Here is a 9,818-nt window from a genome sequence, read left to right as displayed (position 1 = left end):
ATTCCAAGCTCAACAATGCAATCAAACACAAGGCCTGGCATTACATAGACAATATTCAGAACAAACTCTTAACACAGGAATATCTCAGCAGAGTAACTATTTACTTCTAAACTGAACACAGGAATAGGAAAAAACACTCGACGCTGCTGACAGCAAGGGCGTCCCACTCAAAAATATCAAATGCATGTCTTCTGGCTAACATCAATGAGCAAATTTTGACAAGGTTTTCCTATTCCAATATATTAAACTAACGTCTTCTTGCTAACATCAATGATTAAACTTTGACAAGCTTTTCCCATTCAAAATATGTAATGCCTATGATCGTGGAGTCCTATCGTAGCTTTTGTACTTGTTTGGGCACTTTTTGCCCAGGGCACTCCACGTGTTGTTAAATTGCCAATGGTCTCTGCAGACTAGTCATGTCACCGGTGTCTAATAATACTTTGTAAAGCTTCTCGGTCATTCCTTCTGTAATGTAGCGCAAACAGTGACTGCTTATTTCTGCAAAGTGGAACAACCAACTAGACCCAGTAATGCAGCAGTTTGCCTTACACATTGGCTCCCTTTGTGCAGTTCAACTAAAATCGACGTCGGAATAAAACCGAGCTTTAATTTTGATATCCTTATAAGCAACAATAGGTATAAGGGAAACAATTACTAAAAATAACGGTTGATGACCTGTACTCCCAAAAGAAAAGCATCTACTGATCTACTTTATCTTAATGGGAAACAAAGCAGGAGAGTAGCAATTCTCCATCAGTGTGATTCATTCATATTGACTGATACATTATCTTAACAATGCCTTGTTTCAACATGTATAAAGAACGACAAAGCTTATAAAGGGGGTGATGCTGAATTTGTTGTAACAAAGCAACAAGCATCATGTCTGGGTTGGTCCCATTTTTGTTCACTACTTAATGGGAAAAGACAGCAATACAATAGCTTCAATTCATCATTTATTCAAAATAGTACCAATACAAGTAGCACATCATCTCAAAACACACTGCACAGTCATGTGGATGAAGGCAAGTACCAACCTGTCATGACGCACACAAGATCACGTACGAATCTGCCAACACAAATAGGATATCCAATCTCGTTTTGTGTAGTTGCACTGAAATCAAGAAAAGTGTTTCGCGTAGCAAAGGAAAATGTCACAATAGCAACAAGTTGAATAGATATCCCTATATAAACAGAGGCAAAAAAGGAATCAATTACTGGCTAATAAAGGAGGATGAAACATGCGGCCACAAAAATGGTAATCCCGCCAATCCCTAACAAGTGTTGTAGTTTTGAAATAATATTCAGTAGTTAATTCTGAGAGTGGCATCAATTACTGGCTTATAAAGGGGGTGATGCTGAATTTGTTGTAACAAAGCAACAAGCATCATTTCTGGGTTGGTCCCATTTTTATTCACTACTTAATGGGAAAAGACAACAATAAAATAGCTTCAATTCATCATTTATTTAAAACAGTACCAATACAAGTAGCACAGCATCTCAAAGCACACTACACAATCATGTGGATGAAGGCCTGTACTGACCTTTCATGAGACGACCAACATAAATTATGAATCTACCAACATGAATAGGACATCCAATCAAGTTTTGTGCAGTTGCACTGAAATCAAGCAAAGTTGCCGGTGTGACATTTAAGTTTTCTATAGCAACAAGTTGAATAGATAACCCTGTTTTAAGAGGCAAAAAAGAAAACAATTACTGGCCAATAAAGGAGGATGAAACTTGCGGCCACAAAAAGAAGCATCTACCTTACCTTGATGGAAAACAAAGTATAGGATAGTAGCATTTCTAAAATGGTGGCATTGATTCATATTAACAGAGAAATTCTTTTAAAACAGATCAGTAGTTAATTTTGAGATTAACAATAGCAAAATAGCTGCATGGGACATGCCAGCACCATGTGCGTCCACACGTATAAATGGGTGATGCAGAGTATGTAGCCAAGCAGCATATATGCGCTGGTCCCGTATTTGTTCTCTTTGAACCTTCTTCCTATGTGAGGGCAGCAAATCTAGTCGTGCACAAACTACCCGACCCCCCAGTTTATTTCCCTTTTCAACAAAGAGATCGGTTCCTTACAGATGTGTGTACTGGGTTACCCCCTTTTTCCCTTCTCGACCTACAAAGCGGCTGGATAGCCTGTCTATACTACTTTCCGCCCCTCCTTTCCTCATTGAACCACGTCCTAGATTCTTGCTCCAGCCCACCGCACCCTTCTTTCCTCTTTGAACCAAGACCTAGATTCGACTATAGATCAAAAAAGATCCACATGCAGCTAGAGCAACGACGGTTTCAAAGAAACTTATACCTTAGGGTCGTTGGGATGTGGCAAGGCGTGCGACGGGAGGCTGGATCTGCCCACACTACGTACGGCAGTGAGAAGAAGGGGTCGGTGGCCCTCCCGCACAGGCGCTGGGTGAAAGAGAACAGCGCAGCCGGCAGTGGATTGCCTCCCACGCCGAAGGCGATAGAGTGAATGCTGCACCTCCTCCCCTTCCCGGTGCGACGGGATACATACACCTCCTTCACCAGCTGTGAGGGGGGAGAGAGAGACAAGAGACAACGCAGTCTTGTTTAGATCTGGTGAAGAGAGGGTGAGAGACTGTGAATAGGGCAAACCCTAGCAAATGAACGCTGAGCCTCCAGCGTGTAACATATATGTAGTGCGGCGAGCGTGTGGAGAGTGCAAACTCTAGTGAACAAGTGCCGAGGCTCCCGCTTATATATATACTGCTGTAGTACGGACTGAGCTCTGGTGCCTTCACTGCACCTGCTTTTGGCTGTATGATAGGTGAGCCAGCCACATTTTGGGCCCACATGTCGTAAAACCCTAGTGAAAATTGCACCAACGTGAAAGACGACTGCGTCTCCAACGCAACCAAGGTGAACTAACGAAGGATATCATCTTTGTGCGTAACAAGCAAAGAGCACTGATGGAAGACAGCTTGTTTTTCATCGAAAATCGATCAGCTTCACCAGCCGACACAACCATGAGGCGCAACCATGAGCATCGATAGGTCATCGTGGTGATGCATCATCCATTTGGCATCAAGTTTGGGTGAGGCACCTAAGAAGTTCGACAAATCCTCACTGTGGTCTGTTTCTTCTCAGTAATCAAGATCGAGGAAGGAAGAACCACGTGGCAGAGGACAGTGAGGCGAAACAACAATGGCCATCCAATTTTGGCAGTTCCACTAAAATTGAGGAAGACATGCCCGGGTATGGAGACACGCATCGCTGTTTCCAAAAATATAAAAAGGGTTAGCAACGACATCTCAATTGTCAATAAGAATTAATGAAAAGTACACCAACAAACAGAAGCATCATAATTATCTTGATGGGAACTAAACCAGGATACCCGAGAAAAAAAGCATTTCTTCGTTTAACCAGTGGTAGTACTACCACCATATGGACAATGACCGCACAACCACCATGTACTTTTTGTCGAAACAATATGTATACATCCACTGAGGCATAAATCAGGACAACTTTTTGAGTGGCATTTCCTCTATAATAGTACTAATAGGTGATGTTGGACCAGCCGACGAACCCTAGCTACTATGCATGGGGAGCTGGGGAGTAGTCGCATAGAAGAAAACCCGCACGCAGCAACCTGGGGAGCTGGACCAGTACAAGAAGTTATACCTCAGGTGGGCGAGATGTCGTTTAGGCGGGCGGGTGGGATCTGCCCACATGACGGCAGCGAACAAGGGCGCGGAGGACCTTCGTCCGCGCCAGCGCCGACTCCGAGAGTACGGTGCGCATCGGCTTCCTCCGTCACCGACGGCAACAACGTCAACGCTGCACCTCCTCACCTCCCGCAGCGGACGGGATTCAGCCGGATCTATGACCACCGGTTAGGAGAGAGATAGAGTGGACACTATCATCTTGTTTTGATATGGAGAGGGTGAGAGAGCGAGATGCGAGAAACTCTATCAAACAAGAGGCTATAATGGAGTAAAAAAATCTCTCCATAGCAGTGGTTTTAAATAGAATATGCGCGTTCCCGAAAAAAAGAAACGAAAACTGGCGGACAATTTTTTAAGGGTCTGTCTAGGACACATCTAGATGTGACATAGTTATGTCACATATAAGTTGATGTCCACTCTGTTTGTGGTCTTTTCCTAGTTTTTTTGTTTCTTGTTGCTACATTATATACTTGTGGGAGCTTAGATGTGATATCCTTAAATAACATCTAGATGTGAATTAGACAAACTGATTTTCTAACGTACCAAGAAAGAAGTCGATCAAAAATACGCCCCCGCTTCCAGGTCGCGAGAGTCGTCGCGCACACACACATAGACATAGACATGCATATCCGTGTTTACGTAAAATTCCATTTCCATCTCGATCTCCAATTATATTTGTCCAACTGGCACATTATTTGCGTTGTTAATTATATATGCAGCAATATTAACGTACATCATCTCTTGTTTGCGCACGTCCGGACCGCTGCCACGGCCGGTCCTAACCAACCCGAACCCTCTTCATCACCTGCGCGTGCTTCCCGCCCAAAACGGTCAGTGCCGCATTCATGCCCAGCCAGAGCGGACGCGACCTCTCACTGGTGCCGACATTGATTGCGGCACGCCGGCCAAGAGAGCGTCGCTCGCGCCGCTTCCGGGTGCGCGCAGCTGCTCCGCGTTCAAAGGTCGCAATAGCCAGCTACAACATGCGCGATCTCTTCCAGTAGTAAGTTCTTGGGAGTCCGTGCTACAGCTAGCTGTCCTCCCCCAACTCGTCAATCTCTTCCAGTAGTGCTAGTACTCCATGGCGCGATCCATCGACAAGCAGGCGGGAAAGTTATGGTATACTACTCGGTTTGCGGTGAGTGGCATGCCGAGCGACCATGTGGGGTCGAGCCGTGGAGGAGGGTGAGACACAAACACGACAGACATGATTTAAATGTTGGTTTTGCTCAGTGGCGCGATCTAACGAAACGAAACGTTGGTTTCTCTCCGTTTCCATTTTTTCTCCGGAAAAACGGAAACTTTTCCACTCCATTTTCATCCCTATTCCAAGGTTGCCCTGTTACAACATTCCATCAAATACAAAGGAAAACTAACACGCATGCTGATGCATCTCAATGATTCACAGATCATAGCCAATATTTACTTCACAACAGTTGTGAGAGCGTGTACGATAGAAAAACTACTGATGGGGTCAGTATGACTTAAACCCTAAACCCTAAACATGATTTAATTTCCTGGCCAGGTAGAACCTGTCGAAGGAATGTGCTAGAGGGAGATTCTTTAGTGAGAATGTCAGCAACAATAGAAGAAGCACTCTTTGGTTCTCCACCTTCTGGTACCTCTTGTTCCATAGCACTTTCCATGCCGGGAAGGAAAGACGGCTGGCACCCTCGGATCATACGATGCTTTTGTGCAGTTCCACTAAAATCAACCTGAGCATCCCTGATGGCAAAGATATTGAAGAAGTGTGATTAGAACAATAGTACTGGCACTAGTTCATGAGACATAAACTCATCACAAATGGAAGCCAATAGAAGTAGAGAAAGATCGACATGGAGATGGAGCTATGGCAGTGGAGCAAGCCGGCTCCAAAAGGAAGATGGACTACCTGGGACGTCAGGCTGTAGCTAGAAAGGCGGTTGGGACGCGACATCGGCCCATACCGCGGTGACCCCCGATTGGGACGCACCGACTGTGGGTTTTCTCCCTCGCCGATGTCGACCGCGTCTACGCAGAACATTGTTCCCTTCCCCCAGCTGCGGGATCAGGCCCGTCGTTCTATGCTTGTGAAGAGATCAACCTAAGCAAGCAGGCTTGTAGCTTAGGCTCCTACTAGTGTATATATAGTGGTTTTCTTTTTCTCTCCATATCAACCATTTTATATTGCGTACGTGTCATTCAAGAGTGAAATGATGGTTGCTTCTTCCGACTAACTTACTGTGTGATTTGACTGCTCCTTAGTGGTCCCTACACGTACTCCCCCTACGTGTATGCAACAGTCACACGTACACATGGACACAAAAACGCGCGCGACGCCCTAATGCATGCATGTCCGAGCACACGACGGAACACACACGGTCACACTCAAGTGCTCAACCTACACGTGCATGCACACATATACTCAGTCAGGGTGAGCTAGTGACCGTATGAACACCAGAATATATATATATTGAGCACAATGAGCATATTATTAAGTCCACTGGCCGTATTTTTACAAATATACAGTGACAGATAGTGTATTTATCTCATTTGAAATTAAGCCATATTAACCGGAGAGGAGGCAGCATGGACTAGCATTACTTTGCTGTGTCCCGTCAACTTGCCAAACGAGGAGAAGGTTGCAGGACGGGAGAAGCTTGCGGGCGGTGGCTCGCAGGACAAGGAGAAACTTTTGACTAATGCAAGCTCTCCCTCGCTCAGGCGGTGGACGTGCAACAGTTAATTCGGTGTCAGATTGCCAGAAGCATACACTATACTACTAGTGATATTATTGTTCGACTTCCCGAACAACCAAGCGCAAAGTTTACTAGTACTACTACTATAGTCCATAAAGGTACGTACTATACTAGTACTAGGAACCGGATGGAGGAGCGTCTTCACTCTTATTATAATTTTAAAATGTGATAAAGCAATCTTCAACACATTTGGTTCTCTTCGAGGGTTCTCGCATGTGATAATGGAAGTTGATTGCGTGGAACACTCGCCACAATTATCGCTTAATTCTGGCTCATATCCTGTTACAAATAGTAGCGCTCAGTAATATTTCCTCTTTTTCTGTTATTCAGCATGTAAACAGGTCAGCAAACCTTGCGGCGCATCTTCGTGCGAACCGTGCTTGCTGCACTTTGAATGTGGCCGAGAGCTGGCTTGATGAAACACCTCGCTTCCTACTTCTTTTTTTGCGGGGTACCTCGCTTCCTAGTGACTAGTGTCTTGGCTGATCGTCCTAAGAATGCTTATATATGAATAAAGCTCTCTCATTTACCCGCAAAAAAGATTAAGCCATATTAACCGGAAAGGAGGGAGTATGGACTAGCACTACTTTTGGGTGTGTCCCGTCAACTCGCAGAACGAGGAGAAGCTTGCAGGACAAGGTGAAGCTCGCTTACGCCTTTTGACTAATGCAACCTACCCTCGGTGGACATGCATCAGTCCATTCGGTGTCAGATTGTCAGAGGCATACACTATAGTACCCAACATGCGGAGTACCATCATTGTTCGACTTCATGAAGGGGCGAAGGCCAAGCGCAGTAGTACGTGTACTTGGTTTTGCACCTTCATACTACTCCACCCTCCGTCACAGTTTACAGGGCGCGCTTCATTATGATGCATTTCTCCCAATGCATTTCCACCACCAGAGAGACTTTAGACGCGTTTGGTTTAATGCTCAATTAATTAGGGCATGGTAACCGCAATCAAGTCCACAATTTTCTCTGCATGTACTGTACTACTATGGAGTGCAAGCATGTGTGTACCCGGGGTGGAAGCACTGCATGCATGTGTGTACGCATTATTCCCTCTAGTAATAGACGCCGTGCTATAACTACCAATGCTATTTTTCTGGCTGATCGCTAGTCGCCTTGGTCCCACAATTTTTTTTCTTTTTTCTGAAGCACGATGTATAAACAGTGACAGATGGAGTAGTATGAGCGGATTCAAAGAAGAGCGTATTGATGGTTGCTTCTTCAGAGCATCTTACAGTGGGAAAGGTGGGGCTTATGATTTGACTGCTCATTACTCACTATTAATGCGGCGCAACGACTGGGCTTAGTCTCCCATGCGGTTGTGCACTACCCCCTTGGTTCTTAAATATACTCCGGAGTATTTGTCTTTCTAGAGATTTCAACGAGTGACTACTCAAATATTTGTCTCTTTAGAGATTTCAAATGGACTGGCACATACGGATGTATATAGACATATTTTAGAGTGTAGATTCACTCATTTTGCTCCGTATGTAGTCACTTGTTGAAATCTCTGTTAAGATGAATAGAATATTTAGGAACGGAGGGAGTACACATACAAAGCAAAATGAGTGAATCTACACTCTAAAATATGCCCGTTTGAAATTTGTAAAAAGACAAATATTTAGGAACGAAGGAGTATAATTTTGTGCATGGCACATGGACACGGATGATGAAGAGGCTTCTGGCAATGCTATCAAGCTTCCATCATTTGTTTACATAATTGACGTACTATACAAATAATTTTCCGGCGACATGAAATTGTACAATGGTGTGAGCTTTCAGCTTTTGTTTCGCATGTCTTGCCATCGATGCTCTTTCGGAAACAATAAAAAACCAACTTCCTTGCTAATGCATGTCAATTATTAGCAGATCAGAGCTAATAATTACATCACAACTGAAGACAAAGTTGCGAGAAGGTGTTAAATTAAAATTGATCCATGCTTTCATTGGCAGCAACGTCCCCCCAGCTCTGTCTAAATCAACAAGGCATGTTGGGAAAAAAGTAGCTGTCTGGAGCATGCAACATTCCGATCATTTTGTGCAGTTCCACTAAAATAGAGCTGAGCGTCCATGTTCCAAAGATATCAAGTGTGATTACGATAATAGAGGACTGCTAATGAAACAATAAACACACAAATAGAAGCCGGTCACCTTTGCAGTCTCTCTTAAGACTAACTAGTTGGAGAAGATTAGGCTCGGAGTTGGATGAGGAGGATAGAGCAAAACCAATCTCCCTTTGTGCAGTCGCATTGAAATGTAGAGACGTTTCCCGTGTGACATTTTAGTACAACTGCACAAAACACTCTTAAGAAAAAAGTGATTTTGTGCACTTCACCAAAAGGTCACAATAGCAACGACGTGAAATGGATAGCCCTGTTTGCAAAAAAGAGGTAGAAAGGAAACAATTACTGGCCAATAATAGTTGATGACACATGCGACGACAAAAAAGAAGCATATTCCTTGTCCTAAGGGAAGATAACGACACGGTTGTGTTTGTCTAAAATGGTGTGAGGACGAGAATGCAATACGGAAAGTACGCCGGACGAGCTATGTTTTGGGCAAAGAACTATGGAAGATCCACATGCAGCGACGTGGGAAAACGGGCAGTGGAGCAAGGTCGGAGGGGATACTTGGAGGTCGTCGAGATGTAACTAGGTGAGCGGCGGCGGGCGGAATCTACGAGCAGGTGGCGTAGGCCCTGCCGCACCGGAGCTTGGTCAGATAGAATAGCGTGTACCGCAGATCGGGACGTGCTGCCTCGGCGCCGTCGAATGGAGAAACGATGCACTTCCTCCCTTTCCCCCAGCGGACGGGATGCAGCCGGATCAGTGACCAATGGTGAGAGAGAGAGGCCACCGCACTCCCTTTCCCCCGGCGGACGGGATGTGGCCGGATCAGTGACCAACGGTGAGAGAGAGGGGCCACCGCACTCCCTTTCCCCCGGTGGATGGGATGCGGCCAGATCAGTGACCAATGATGAGAGAGAGAGGCCACCGGAGCCTTGTGTGAGATAATCTGAAGAGCGGACTACCTTTTCATCCATAAAAATCGTTTTATATTTTGTGTGCGTGCCATTGAGCGCTATAACTTTATTTAAAAATAACGCGGCAATGCGTCAAGTCAAACTTTGTTTCGTGCACGTGTGGTACACGACCTCCCTAGGTAAACAACCGCTACAGGCGTTCAAATTAGCATGCGGGCTGCCATTTCGTAAAGAAATGAGCTCCACGGTGTACCCGTGCGGGTGTGGCTGGGCATGAAGCGTGAGTACGTGCACGGTGCACCTATTCTCTTCTTGTATACGTACACCACCTACGTGGGGTTGTGTGAGAGAGATACAAACCTAGAGAGATATAGTGTG

Source organism: Triticum dicoccoides, chromosome 1A (assembly GCF_002162155.2).
Source record: "Triticum dicoccoides isolate Atlit2015 ecotype Zavitan chromosome 1A, WEW_v2.0, whole genome shotgun sequence".
In the NCBI taxonomy this organism is placed as follows: Eukaryota; Viridiplantae; Streptophyta; class Magnoliopsida; order Poales; family Poaceae; genus Triticum; species Triticum dicoccoides.
The sequence above is the reverse complement of the archived record's forward strand: the minus strand, read 5'-3'. Positions refer to the sequence as shown.